Raw genomic sequence first — 15,424 nt, 5'->3', positions numbered from 1 at the left:
GAGTCCTTGTGAAGCAGAAGTCATTACTCTGATGGCATGTGCTCAGGTGGGGGGAGGTAATTTGACCAGATGCTGGGACTATGTTAGCAACGTATCCTGAAATGCCACATGTGATGCCTGCAGGAGAATACTAAAGACTATGGACTTTGCAGAATGCCTGTGAAAATAACACCTTTTACTCTGTTTTCTTCCCACATTACATCTGCCAGAAGAAGCCTTGAGAATGCAAAGCAATAGTGGGTGATCCCATAGAACTTGTCAGAACTTGGATACTGGGAGCTTTTGGGGTGGAATCACGATTATCATGAAATATTTGTTGGTGCAACAGAGCATCTCACTCTCTGTCTCAGTCTGTCCATGCAGAAATGACTGGGGCAGACCTATCCCTGCAGAGCGTCGCCTCCAAATGAGTCCACCACTGTGTTCTCCCTCCCTGAGACATGGGATCACCAATCCCCATGCAACCACCACCCTCCATGCCAGGACCCACATGGACCTCTCTATCATCATTCCCAACAATGCTCTGCACAGCTGCTGCATGGAGCTAGAGGAGGAGGAAGGAGGTAGTATGGAGGAGGGTGATGGCCCATGCCTATATAGGTGGGAAGAGAATGAAGGGAAACTTGCCACACAGCAGAGCTGGGTGTGAATCAGTAACAAGGCATTGACACTTGGGTAGGGAGGGTCATCTAGGTTTGTATATTGGCACATCTGGAGATACAGGAATGTAGAAAGAGAGATCTCTTGCTCTGAAAAGCATGGGTCTGGTGGGGTCATTCTCAGAAGCAGTGGCTCTCCAAACCTCACCCTCTCCTTTGCAGAACGACCAGGAGGGTAATGTCCTGTTAAATCTAAGTTGGGAGACTAGTTTATGATTTTGCATCCTTGTGCAGCTCACAGTTTCCAAATTCTTAACTCTTGAACACCTGCCTTAGAGTCTTCTAAGGAAATCTGTATTTCAGTTCCACTGTCAAGCCATGTTATTTAGCAATCAAGATGAGCCACAAAGATCAAATAAGCTATGAGTAGACTGCTGCCACAAAGCAAAGGAAAATATCACTTCTAAGCAGGAGTACAACCTACAATCAGCCTAGAAAGATCTACATTTCCCCAAGTATATGTTCAGGGGCTTAGGAGAGAACAGTGCCTGCTGGCAGAGAAGGAGACGGAGTAATAATGATCAACTTCTGGTCCTGAAGCAGGTTTTTCCCACAGCAGAAGTAGCCAAACATCCCTATGAAACAGAAGGCAAACAGCTCTGAGGCCATGGATGAACTTTGGGCTGTCAGACTTTGTACCAAATTCCCAAAGTCATTTGCTCCACAGAGATCTCCTGCACTGAAGTGGCTGTGTGTCTGAGTCTTCATTATGGCCCAGGCCCTTCAGTAAGAGCTCAGCCTTAGTTAAAAGGTGTAAGGAGCAAGATTAATTTCCTGCAAGCAGTCTGAACTTTGAAGGAGAGGCATTTAAGTGAAAAATGAAATACCAGGGGAAAAGAAGACCCTGTAAAACGAAAGCAATGATAAATAAATAACAGGAAAGTGTACACCCCACTACAAATTTAATAGGCTACGCACAGACATGAATTATTGAGCAGAACCAGCCATTTGCTGCAATGGGGAGTAGTAGTGAAATATTAATCACAGTGCATGAGTTAATCTTAGGTTTATACTTTGTGGGTGAGAGAGAAGAAGAGGTTGGAGTGCCCAGCCACTGCTCACTGAGAGGCTGGCCATGACGCTCAGCCAGCTCCCAAGCCTGACTGCAGTGACAGGAGGGTGCACACTTCCTTGTTGTTTCTTTTCTTTTGCGTTCCTGTGAAAACCAGAGTCTTGGTTAGACCCAGACTCAGCCCCAAACCCGTTTCCTAATTTTTGTACTGTTTTTTTTTAGGAAATATTTAATCTTTTTGATGAAAGTAGAGTATGAAAATGTGACATTGGTGGCCTAGCTGGCCTGAGGCTTACAGGAGTAAAAAGCATGGAGGAACAGATGGAAAAAAATACTTTATTTTTAATTATAATTACTATGACAGTTGTTTTTGCAAAGCTGGATGGAAACAAAGTCATGATTTTTGAGAATATGGATCTGGCAGAAGTTTTCTCATAGTTAACCAACCTTCTCATTTATTTGTTACACTCACCGCCTCAATCTCACTTGATGTTTGGTGAGTGAACTGTAAGTAGGTGACTCTGGCACAGTATAAAACCAGGCCTCCCCCCTTTGCCAACTACATGGGCGCAGAGCTCCACCATGCACCCAGGGTGCCTGTCACGGCAAAGTTAAAGCACTTCTGCTGGGAACCCAGGCACCACTATCCCAGTGTTAGAATTTCTAGTACCTGTCTTCTTGCTGCAAACTGGTGCAATGGCAGGAAAACAATCGCACAGCTATAAATGAAGCTGCTCTCCCAGATAAATTCCCCACAGGCAGCTCTTTGCCAAGAAAAAGAAATAATTCAATTTCCTTTAGATCCAGATGGAAATGGAGGACTGATCAAAATGTCATGTGCATGCAGGCTCACTCGCATGCATCCCTTCTTGAATAGTCTATCACTATGTTTTGATTTCATACCTTTTTTAATGTTGGAAATTTTAACCTCCCAGGCTGTTTGCTTTGCTTTTAGCTTATTTTACTTTTTTTTTTTTCCACTCAGCTTCTTTAAAAATTTTAGTTCTGTATCTCTTCCTTTTTTTTTTCACGTTTCCCTTTATTCTCTCTTTTTCCCTTTGCATAGTCTATATTTTTTATCTTTCTCCCTCTACCTCTTGCCATTTCCTCAGTCCCTGACTCCAACTCTAGCAGCTTTTGCTTGTTCTGCCCTCATCAGTGCTCTTCTTACAGCATTATTCATAATATTTCTAATGGCACTCAGCTCACATTCAGCTCAGAAGCCCCACTTCTTTTTGCAGCCTCTCGCCTGCATTTTCCAAGCCTGGGGGTCAGTGGTGTGAAATTCTGCACAGAAACTGCTGCTCAGAAACCCATACAAGCAGTTATTAGTTCCCCAATGATGGGAAGTTCACCTTCCCCAGGAGGAACTTGATGTGTTTCTACAACACACCCAAAAAAAAAAAATCTCAGTACAGAATCTGGAGATCAAATGCCCAAATTGAGGGGGTTTTGTTTCCAACCTTGCCGTGGTTGTATTTGCATAGCCTTCTTCTGGCTCTGCATCAAGGGGACTCACCACACTCCCTGTGGGTGAAGGATGGAAGCCAGCACTAGGCTGACCATGTGCTGCGCTGGGTGATAGCCTTTCACTCGGAACGTATCCTGCATCGACTGAAGCTGCAGGAAGACAAAAAAAAAAGATAGTGTGGTTTGGTTTTTTTGGGTGGAAATGAAACACAGAGGTATCTGACATCAGTCTTTCCACAAAGGTCCTAAATCCATAAAATTCTTACCTGGTACATCTCCATTTTTGGAAAAGGAATGAGTACAAGGCCACTGTCTTTCCTGGCAAATCTAGTCCCAGTAATGTTTTTACATGGTGATTAAGAAAACCTCCACGTCAGAGCTTGTATTTGGGATGAATCCCTTCCATGACATACATAAACTAACAATTATGAGAGGAAAAAAGCTTGGGAAGGGGGAGACATTTCTGTCTCTCTCTGCCTGCAAGCAATCATGCACCCTGATTACAGCTGGTCTTGGCTGTAATTCTGCATCAGACCAAGTCCCACAAAACCCCAGTTACAATTCCTGCATGTTTTCAGTATCAGCTTTGCTCATCTCAAATAAGCAAACCTAAGCTTTTCCTTGCTTTTTTTTTTTGATCCATCTTACTGGTCAGATACCTTCCTGTCCTAGTTCTTGGCGTAGATAACCTCTTGGGAGCTAAGCTAAGGTTGAAAAGATATGGATGTGCTTTGTAGGGCAACTGAAGGGTATTCAACCAAAGACATGTTCAAACTCTAGAAGTCTATATAGAACTTTGCTTTGACAGTAACAGTGCCCAAGACTGTGAGGCTTTGCACACCTGAGCAAAAGTTTGAGGCAACCTAAACAAGTTTTAGGAAACAACATGTTTAGCAAACATGTTAAAAAGCAACAAAGCTAGAAAACTAAAATATGGTCAGGAATCCCCTCTCTATTGGGTAGTTAATTTAGCAATCATACAGAAGGCATATACTGTAAAAGAGAAAACAATAATTTGCTGACTGCTCGAAGTGAAAGACCTTTGGGGAATACAGATGTAAGATTCACCACTAGAAACTGAAACTCCACAACTGTATCTTGTGTGTGTGTGTGTGTGCTTGTTGCTGGCATTGGGATTGCCAATCCTGCTCTTCTGGGCATGTTCCCACCAAAGCAAGTGGCAGAGACACACCTAGCAACCACTGCCATGGACAGATAGGCCATGGAGTCCACTCCAAAAATCAGCACCAGGTACAATGAGCCACATTACTGCTCAAGGATGAAAAAGGCCTCAGTCACTGTGAAGTGCTGGCCAGAAATCATCTTTCCTCGCACCTCAATTTTGCAGAGAGGAAGAGGTAATGCAGCTGGGGATTTTTCTTCCAGAATGTTTCTGGGTTCTCAACTTTTTTTCCCTTTTCACCTTTGTGTCTTCTTTGTTCCCAGGGGTGGTTTCTAAAATAGCCTCTGGAGCCTCTGGGCACTGTGGTTCCAGGAGTGAAGAAAGAGGATAAGAAAGAAAGCTTACCCAAACGGTATGTACTCCCACAGATGAGACATAGAGGGAGGTAAGAGAAACCAGATATAACAGATAGATAGACAGAAGGTTTGCTCTACCACCATCAGTCAGAGAGCTGCTAAGGGTAGTGGGAAGAAGAAAGCAGAAGCACATTCAGTTTTTCTTTCATCCCCTTTGCTAGCCAGGACTGAAAGATAGCAACACAAGAGAGGTGGAATGAGGTGGAGATAAAAGATCAGGACAAACCATCAAATAGCTCAAAGGAAAGACAGTTTAGTGTCATGAGTGGCAGGAGCAGTCTGCCTGCTGGTTAAACTTGCTTTGGCTGGTTTAATGCTCCTTCAGGCATTTCTTTGCCTTTTCCCACTTGTGAGTTACAAGTTTTCACACGAGCAGCAATGAGTTTCCTACATGACAGTATCTCTAAATCCTTTTCTAAGCATTAGGGTAGAAAGTATCTATGTTCTTCACAGCATTACTATTACATGACTGAGTAGTGTGTAATGAAATACCTGTTTTAGCTGTCAGAATCACTGAACAGCCAAGCCACAGCAAAGACAGGCAAAGATCTCACAATGAAGAAAATCCCACCCGTTTGCCTGGTTCCTCTCAGCACATGAACTGCTCCCGCAATTGCAACATAAAGAGGAAGAAAAACTTGGGGGTGGCTCTGATGTCCTGCAATGATCCCCTACAAACCATCTTCTGACTCATTTCACAAAGAGGTAACTCCTGTGCAGCACACTGATACTGCAAGTTCATCCTAGACTTCATGCTGCAGGATCTGGCTTGCAAATCACATTTAAACAAGAGGGTTTGCAGATGCCTTTGCAAAGAGCAGGTTTAGTTCAGCCTGTTTACATTTCCTCTGTAGTTTCAGCTATATGTTGTAACCTCTGTTTCCTCCACGGCTGAAGAGCTGTTACCTTTTGGTTTAAAAACAAGTGCATTTCCACACCACAGTAACATTTCTCTTCTTAAAGCTCAGGGACACCTTCGGCAAGTGCATTTCTGGCCACAGCCGCATGAACGAGGCCCTGTGAGGACAGCTGGCATGTGAACTGTGCTGCTATGCCCAAGGGTATGTTCCAGCAATGACTGCAAGAGATGTTGACTTATGAATGAGAGGGAAATTACTATGCATTTATTAAGATCCCTTGCACCAGCTTCTCTGCAGCCCCCCCTCAGAGCTTTGTGGGCTTCCTTCCCAGCACACAGGTATCTGCAGCCACAAACCCCAACTCTTACTAAAGGCCATCTTTTCACCAGGTCTTGCTACCTGCCCTTGCAATGTAAGTCAGCATGTAAGCAAAGACTGTGTGCTTCTGTCCAAAATTACTGTGACATACCACTGCATGGGTTTTGTGCGCCAGGGCCAACGCAGGAGAGTCCTCAAATCCCACCACAAGAAAGGCTCCAAGAGGAAGGATGACAGGATAAATACATGGCAGGTACATGGTGGTCACAGCCTAAGGGGATACCTCTCTTGCCTCTCCTAAGATTTCTGGTTATCATTGGTTGCACAAAACCATTTAACTAAGAGCATGTAGACAGTGAAGGCAGAGTACTGCAGAAATACTTGAGTTTGCTTGCAGAAGACAGCTTAAATGCTGGTAGCAGCTGAGCTGCTGCTGACTGATGTATTCTACTTCAAAAAACAAAACAAAAAAACCCAAACAAAACAAACACCTCCCAAAATAAACAAACAAACAAAAAAATACAACAAGAAAACCCCACAAACACAAAAAAAAAATTCAAAAAAAAAAAACCAACCCACACAGGACATATTTTTAATATATCTATCTGAGAGAGCTCTCCCATGGTTTGAAAAAACTGTCTAACCATCAGGCAGTCCTTCAGTCCTTCCTCTTCCTATCTACATGCGCCATGTCATTGTGAAAGTAGATGTGGACGAAGTCGGGACACTGGGATGCAAACGAGAGCTGCAGACAAAGCTGAATGCTTGGGCACTCACAGCTTTGCAGCAAGGGCAGCTGGAGTTACCTGAACACCAGTGTAAAATGCCAATACTCACCCACAGGCTGCTTTTGAATTGGCTTGACAAATTGTTTTCTCATTTATGTCTGCAGCATCCACATTAAAATACTTGGGCTCACTGGTGTATCACAGCTTAACTGAACGAACACCCCAAACCAAAACAAGACTGGATATCAGATTGGATATAAGGAGGAAATTCTTTCCTGTTAGGGTGGTGAGGCACTGGAATAGGTTGCCCAGGGAGGCTGTGAATGCTCCATCCCTGGCAGCGTTCAAGACCAGGTTGGACGAGGCCTTGGGTGATATGGTTTAGTGTGAGGTGTCCCTGCCCATGGCAGGGGGGTTGGAACCTGATGATCTTAAGGTCCTTTCCAACACTAACTATTCTATGATTCTAAGACAGGGGAAGGGTGGTATTTCTTTTAAAAAAAACCAAAACCAATTAGTAATAACAAATATTTTTATTCTTTCTGATACTAGAAATTAGATGTAAAATGCGACAGTCATCCTGTTACTTACAGGAGATTGAAAGTGGTTCTACAGGATCTTTAGTAAGGACATTTTCCTTCTCTGATTACCTATAAATCCCTTTGTCATTTTCTAGGAACTCTCTTTCCTTTGATATCTTTTTCTGACCTAGCAAATAGACAATATAAGAACTTGTTTGCAATATAAGAATAAAGAAACTGATTACTGCCTTATCCTGTAAAACATTTACCACCATCAATAAGCAAATGTGCAAAACATTAGTTTCTCTTCTTAGGACATATTTATTTTAATTCTTTGTCCCAAATACCCTGTGCACATTGACACCTCCCGTACTACCTAAAACCCAACAACTTTTGCAAATATCAGTCTTCCTACTGACATGCATATTGAAATACAGCTGCTTTTTAAAGTGCTTGCAGTTGGTGTTGGTTATGAGAAACACGCTCTCATAAGCATGGGAGACCTTCCGTGGCTGATGACCCCAGTTCATCAGGGAGCAGCACAGTGTTATTACCTCTGTGCATTGTCCCTCACACCATCTATCCATGCGATGACTATGTTATCTTTTCACACGCAGCAGACATCCCCAGGCTTATGACTTGATGGCATCAAAGGTCTCTCCCACCAGGTAGAGGGGAGTCTGTTCCCACACTCAGAGATGGCTTCTTTATGGGAGCAACCCCACCAGCCATCTTGACAAGGCATCTAGCTTTTGGTACCTGATGAAGGGAATGCTTTCCTCTGATTTGTGGTGCTTTTAGTAAAGGGAGATCATCCAAGCTAGGAGTTACTCTGCCCAGCTTTACAACATCCGTAAGCAGTCAGTGAGGATCTCCCTGATGAGCAGGATCCAAGCTGATGGGAAAGCATGCTTATGGAAAATGGCAAAGTGAGTATTTTAAAATAGAGCTGTTAGGAGAAACTAAGGTTTTTTTTTCCAATAATGCATAAACTACTTCATTTAATTCACAGGCAAAAATAAATGTTCTGACATTGCTGCTTGTTGTGTGCCCCTTCTCACGCTTCATGTGTTAACCACAGCTCTGATTAACATTCCTTATTAAAGCCAAGCTGGTCAAGTCACTAATATGCAAATGACCTCACTGTGCATGCAAAATGTAATTCAACCTATTTCCACTTCTGATGGCTGGCCTTTGCTGTTTTCCCTAACCCTGAATGGAGCCAGGTGAACTCTCAGATCCAGAACCCAAGGACTTCCATAAACTTCCAGTCTGAAGGTCTTCCAGAAAGCCTGGATGTATCCTCTTCCCTGGCACCCTAAGGAGTATCGTAGAGCTTTCTGCTCCGGCAGGGGGATTGGACTAGATGATCTTTCGAGGTCCCTTCCAATCTCTAGCATACTGTGTGATACTGTGTGTGAGTAGCTGCTCAGCATTTTCCAGAGACTGCTCTATTTTCTTCATGTCTTAAACTGGATAATCTGAAATCTATGTTTTATTTTTAAAACCCTGGCCTGGATATGCTCGTGACAAAACTGAGGAGCAAGTCATGACTCCTGCCTGTACATAAAGACAGCAAACATACAGGAGGAAAAGAGAAAAATAGTCTGCCAAAGCTAACTAACAGGAGCCAGTTACATTTGCAGGAGTTTATTATCAGTACTTCATTGTAAGAATCTCACAAACTGAACATTATATTTACGTATGTTTACTCTTTACAGAATGTCAGGCAGGCAAGGACTGTATAGAAAACAACAGAGCACAAATGTTAGAAAAGTTTGCTGACATTTAGAAGTACAGATGCTTTGAAGTTTAAAAGTAGGGTAAAGGTCAAATAATTTCTAAGAAGGTTTTTATATATGGCATAAATTATTTTGGTCTTGTAAATGCAAAGAAGCGTCTGTCTATGAGATAGACTGAAATCTCCTCTTTTGAGTTCTTCCCATAAGTGATAGAAGAAAAATTATATTTATAACTCCTTGAAGTCATTCAGAAACTTGTTTATATAAAAAATTAGAGAATGCTCTCATGTATCTTTACATAATCATGAAACAAATAAGTTGTTTCTAAAGATACTATTTTTATGTATGTCTTCAGTGATTCAACTTGAGACTTCTGCTTAAGAACAGAGAGTGGTTTTTTTTTTTTCCTTGTTATTTAACATAATAATCATAACAAACTATTATTAAATAAACCCAAACCAACCAACAAAAAAAGCCCAATAACTCTGGCTTTTTTCCCAATTTTTTTTTTTTCCACTCAATTCTACTCTGCCCCAGCACATTGGCTCCCTTTTATCTGTACACACAAGAAAATTAAACTTCTGTTTATTTATTTTTTTTTCTGCCCTGAAAGGGATAGGAAATTCAATGGCAATACGGCATTGGTAAAAAGTTAACAAAACCCCCTTCATTTCAAGGCAACATAAAAGCACAGTTACAGGAACTGTAACGAGGAAAGAAATTCCACTTTTCTAAGAAATACAGCTATTCCTGCTTACAGGAACAAAAACACTTCGTAAAAATACTCAGGTCTCTGAAGCAAATATTTTTTTACTGCAGTTTTACAGGGCTTTATCTTTGGGGAAATCAATTCCAGAAAGATGCTGACCTCCTTTTCCAATGAACTTCTGGATTCACTGATTTAAGTGTGATGTGAAGACATGTGCTGCCACTCTGCTGTCCCAGATACTCGGACACTAGAGTTTTAACCACGCTTTTCCATCTTGTGGTACCCAGATTGAACAGGTTGAGAAGGAAGGAACATGGATACATTGGTTGGAAGGGACCTCTGGTGTTCATCTACTCAAATCTCATGCTCAGTGAGTTACATGAAAATGCAGTGCTACAGGAAGGAAAATTCTGATGTAAAAGCATACATGTTTACTTAGCTCATACATATGAGCTAAAACAGTCCGCTTCCTGCAGGATAAGGGCTTGCAAGAGCAAAATGAAATGTGCTGACCTTCTTCTGGTATTTTCTTTAAAGCAAAAAAACATACAAATCAACTTCTGTGGCTTCCTGAAACAGTAATGGTCAAGGGCATCTAATCACAATCAAATAAAGGTCTACTAGTGCTAAAATACCACAACAGGAAAGGAAGAGTAAATATTGAAGGTTCAATAATGAAAACCAACACAGATACAGAAATTTTAAACTAAGGAAACATGTAGATATTGATTCAGAATAAAACTCTAAAAAAAAATAAGATGATCACAATAGAAACAGGTTAAACATAACTAAAGAAAATAAAAAAAAAATAAATTAGGTTTATTCAAAATGCTGATGAAGTGGACTAGCTACCTTTCCATAAGAAAGAAGGAAATTGGAATAGTTGTATTCCCCTAAGTGAGAAGGAAATGAATGCACTGTAAATACTATGGGTCACTAGGTCACTAGGTAGGGTAGGAAGGAAAAGAGCAAGGCTACAGACTGCACAAGTTTACACAGGGAGTGTTCCCCTCCCTAACACTGAGCATCCACTCAGGCTCCTAAGCCCGTATGCAGAGGGACGAACTTCAGGACTCCCAAGAGTTGAGGCACTCTCCAGAGGGTCTCTGCCCAAAGGCAGCACAGTTTGTGTCTGAAAAAAAGCAAAATACTGAGAGAATGAAAGTAGATTCTTTTCTTCACAGAGTCCACCACCAATTCAGAAATCCATCTCTCAAGTCCACCTTGTAATGATATTACCAATTTGTGAATTTTCCAGTTGTGTGCTCCCTATGTTGCCAATACTAAAGGTCAGTAGGAGGACTAGCAGCATGGTCCTAGCTTCTTCTTGATGAAAGTCATTCCATTTTGTTAACCCACACTGTTACAATTGGTACTTTTTTATTCAGCCTTCAAAAACATCAAGGAATAGACTATAATAGCAAGCAAGAGAGTGTAATTTCTGATGAATGATTGTATTTTCATGAGAAAACCTGCAGGTTACCTGTAAAATAAATAAATTCATAAATACATAAATAAATAAGTCTGGTTATTTAGCAATAGCACTGGTTATACATGTGCATGCAGAGAAGTAGAAGACATCTATCTCTGAGTTCTCTTGAGCTCCCAACACAGCCCTGCCTAGGGTTCCTTGCTGCTCATTTCTCTGATTTGGCATGGATAATTGGAGGGTATTAGTGTTCTGAGGATTTATTTCTTTAGCAAGGGCTACCTGAAGTGTGTGTTGCACATGGGAAAATTCATGAACTGCAGGTCTGTCTTAGAGATGATGATGGGATGCAAGAGACAGAAATGGTTAATGGTGAGGAAGCACCACGTGCTATGGTAATGTGGGAAAGGAAGTTTCATCTTGGCTTCTAATGCTGAAATAACATCTATAGCATACACCATTACTGGACTGTCACTGTTGCTGACCTTCTCACTCACAGTTAGTATGTCTTAAAAATTGTTAAAGGAATAAAGGGGATGATTTTGGAAGCAGCTGATGGAAGAACCATCCAACCAGTCACCCAAGGCCGATCATCAATGGTGATCAATGCCAGACACTGCTGGGGATGTGGGCCAAAGTCCCTCCCATGTGTCTTCTCACACCAGACACCCACAAGCCTTTGAGTGAGATGGTGTGCTAAGCACAGGTCTTGTAACTGTTTTTTTATGCTGAAACAAAAAAATATACACCTTGCTCTCACAAACACAAAGGACACCTTGTTCCTCTCATCTGAAATGAGGAAAATCACAGTCCCAGTGAAGCCTGGAGAAGTTTTGCCAGGAGCTCCTGTAAGAGCAAAATTTCATCCCACTCGCAGAATACAGGATACAAAACTTCCTCAGGAGAGGAAGCCTACATCACACTCTGGTATTCAACAGGAAGGGTTTTCAGTCCGGGGTCCACGTACTACTTAGCATTGGCTTGTACTCCGCTGCAGAGCCAGGAAACAGCACTGTGGGAAAGGCTTCCCTTACCACCCCTGCCAGTGAGTACCTGGCAGAAGAGACTTGGCCAAGCCCAAGCTCAGTACCATCATCTGCAGCACGTGTGCCAACCCAGTGTCCCACCCTCCAAACACTCAGCTTTGTGCATGTTAACTACTAACCCTGCTGAAGTCAGTGCTTTGGAGAATAAAGATTAAATATTTTGGCAAGATTTTTTTGGACTATCCCTATTGCCAGTCCTAAAGTTCCACATTTATCTCCAATGGAAGACTGCAACACAACATTTTGCTGTCAACGGCATGAACACATACGAACTTTTTTTCAGTGAGGATTCTGGTACCCTTAAGATATCCTTCTAGCCTTCCTCAGAGTGTCATCTTCAGTGCAGGCACCTACACCTGACCAAGGGAATTAGGAGTGTGTCTGGGCTCCCAGATCTGAATGCTCACCCTCGTTGTACCCAACTCCAAACCCAAAGGCAGGCATAAGCACCCCTGTTCTGCCTCCCACAAAAAGAGGTGCCAGGGTGGGAAGAGGTCCCACCAGTCCCGAGCACCATGCAGTGCGCGGCCACACCATGGTGGATATGCAACCATCACTACTGCAAAAAGACAGACACAAGAGGACCTGCCCAAATGAGCTTACAGCCTAATGGGAGAGAGCTCACGATTTCACATGGTGTGCACATAACGTGTATTTCTTCATCAAGACATTTTGCTTTGAATTTCACCACTAAGCACATAAGCCAATGATAAATCACTTGGGCACAATATTGATCCTTGGATGACCATTGCATTAAAAAAATATAAATGCTTTGGTGTGTTACATAAATAATTCCCCTCTGGCATCTATTACACCCGCTGCAGCCATACTTTTCATTTAATTTACACAGTTTTGAGGAAGTACATCCAAATTTTTCCCTCAGCCTAGTCCACTCACTTTACACAGTGGAGTATGTGCAAAGGAAAAGCAGAAGCAAGAGAGGGGAATTGATTGCTGCCAGCCTGGTAGGGAAGCATTACCCTTGCAGACAGGGGACAAACAGCAGAGTCATCTGCAACATGCAAACCAGCTTCTTCATTTCCATAGGGAAGCAAAAGAAATGCCCTTCAAAAATTGTCAAAACTATTACCACTATGAAGAAGTTGTCCTTAGCAGGATCCTATGGACCAAAATGAATTTAAAAAATAAATACTAACGTTAAATGTATCCACTAAGCAGTTTTTGACATAGAAAAAGATGCTGAGTGGTCAGTCTGTGTAAGGCAGATGCAGACTGCTCATCAGTCCCTAAATGCAACCTAATGAGACCATTTTCAGCTAACAGAGATGCTAAAACTGCCTCCAGTTCGGTATCCCAGCCTTCCCTATCTCATCCAGTCCCTGCTCTGCCCTGCTCCACATTTCCAAGTCACATTTCCAACAGACTCTATACCTATGCGAGATTTCTACAACGCTTGATCAAACGGGGGCTTGCTTGAACCAAGAGTGCAGCGCCGGGTCCACTGCTGAAATTAGTTATACTTCCGCGACTAATTGGAAGAGGTTTGGCCCAGCTCGACCCCGCTCGGCAAGAAGAACACATGTTTGCACCTTATCCCACCCGGGCTCCGGGCAGGGCGTGTGACCCACAGCACCGGCGCCCCGCTTCCAGCCCCTCCGACGATGCACGGTTCCCCTCGCGCGGCTTCACGCCCGCCCCCCCCAGCCCTCACACCGTCTCCGCTAGCCCCGAGAGAGGAAACCATCATCATCATCGCCATCATCACCAGTTAATTGCAACGAGAGGGTAGTTACCAGCGAGGAGCGGCGCCGCAACAGGCGATGCGGGGCAGCGGCGGGCGCGCTGCCGCAGACCCCTCGCGTGCTCCCGCCGGCCGTGCCCCGCCCACCCCCGTGGCCACGCCCCCTTCTGTTGGCCTCGCGTGCTGCAGCGGGGGCAGGCTCGGGGGCGGTGGCTAACGCGGCGGAAGGTGAAGGGGGGCAGGCACCCCGGGATGCCGCGGCCTTGCGCCAGGGTGCGGGACGCCGTCCTGGTGAGCCCCGAGTGCCAGAGGTTTGTGGCAGAGGGGGGCCCGCGCCGCCCCTGTGGAGAGAGGAAGGTGAATCTGCTGTGGGCCGTGGCCCAGAGGGCGGCTCCGCTCCCAGCCTGGGGGCCGGCAGCGGAGTGCCCGCGGCAGCTTGTAGGGACGGGCAGCAATGGCTGAATCAGAGAATCATAGCGTCAGCTAGGTTGGAAAAGACCTTTAAGACCAAGTCCAGCCATTACCCCAGGACTGCCAAGTCCAACACCATGTCGTGTCACTAAAGGCCTCATCTACACGGTTTTTGAACGCTTCCAGGGACAGTGATTCCACCACTGCCCTCGGCGGCCTGTTCCAATGCCTGAGCACCCATTTGGTGAAGAAATTTTTCCTAATATCCAGTCTAAACCTTCCCTGGTGCAGCTTGAGGCTGATCACCTCTTTCTTGTTCTATCACTTGTTACTTGGGAGAAGAGACCAACCCCCATCTCACTACAACCTCCTTTCAGGCAGTTGTAAAGAGTGATAAGGTCCCTCCTGAGCCGCCTTTTCTCCAGACCAAACACCCCCAGGTCCCTCAGCCATTCCTCATCACACTTGTGCTCCAGACCCTTCTTCACCAGCTTTGTTGCCCTTCTCTGGACCTGCTCCAACACCTCAATGTCTCTCTTGTAGTGAGGGGCCCAGAACTGAACACAGGATTCAAGGCACAGCCTCACCAGTGCCAGTACAGGGGGATGATCACTGCCCTGGCCCTGCTGGCCACACTATTGCTGATACAGGCCAGGATGCCATTGACCTTCTTGGCTGCCTGGGCACAAGCTGGCTCATGTTCAGCAGCCATCAATCAGAACCCCAGGTCTTTTTCTCTTGAGCAGCTTTCAGAGTGAGGAGTCCCCAGCATGTGTGTACAGTGTTCACAGATGCTGTGGCTGAGCTACCGCACCTTAGACCAGAGGCAGAAGCCAAGTCTGGGCAAGGGTTCCTATGTTCTGTCTGTGTCAGACAGTGCTGTGCAAGGCACCTGTAAAGGTGTAAAAATGGTAATAAGGAGAAGGGAAAATTTCAGCTTAAAGATGGGAAAGATTTAGGGTGAAGAGCAAAACCAAGCACAATGTTGTATCTTACTAGTATTTTGTATTGTACAGTTATTATACTGCTCAATAAAATACATTTTTAAGGGTATCTCTGTAAAGACTTTTTCTCAAAGCTGATACACAGAACAGATGCTTTTTCCTGATCAGCATTAACTTGGTTTTGATACCATGCAGCAGAAAGTTCCTGATACTTGGCCATGCTTAGAGCAGGATACAACTGTATCAAGGTTTCTTTTGATCCACTCCTGAAGTTGCCCTGTATCTTTCTTCTTCTTCATGATATGATTGTTGCATATTGTTCCCTCCAACCCCC

At 44.0% G+C, this 15,424-nt stretch overlaps 1 protein-coding gene across 1 annotated transcript in view; it reads right to left on the bottom strand.

Moving 5' to 3' along the window:
• The window catches only part of LCP1 (lymphocyte cytosolic protein 1), a 47,366-nt gene extending 33,559 nt beyond the window's left edge, over positions 1-13,807 (bottom strand). Inside the window, exon 1 of the mRNA XM_062607373.1 lies at positions 13,788-13,807. The gene's annotated coding sequence lies outside the window, so the exon portion shown is untranslated. The remainder of the gene's footprint in view (positions 1-13,787) is intronic.
• Between the last annotated feature and the right edge of the window lie 1,617 nt (positions 13,808-15,424).

The sequence above is a fragment of the Pezoporus occidentalis genome, unplaced genomic scaffold, assembly GCF_034315485.1.
Source record: "Pezoporus occidentalis ecotype Australia unplaced genomic scaffold, CSIRO_AGI_Poc_V1 ctg122, whole genome shotgun sequence".
Classification (NCBI taxonomy): domain Eukaryota; kingdom Metazoa; phylum Chordata; class Aves; order Psittaciformes; family Psittacidae; genus Pezoporus; species Pezoporus occidentalis.
Note: the sequence above shows the minus strand (reverse complement) of the source record. Positions and strands in the feature narration are given on the sequence as shown.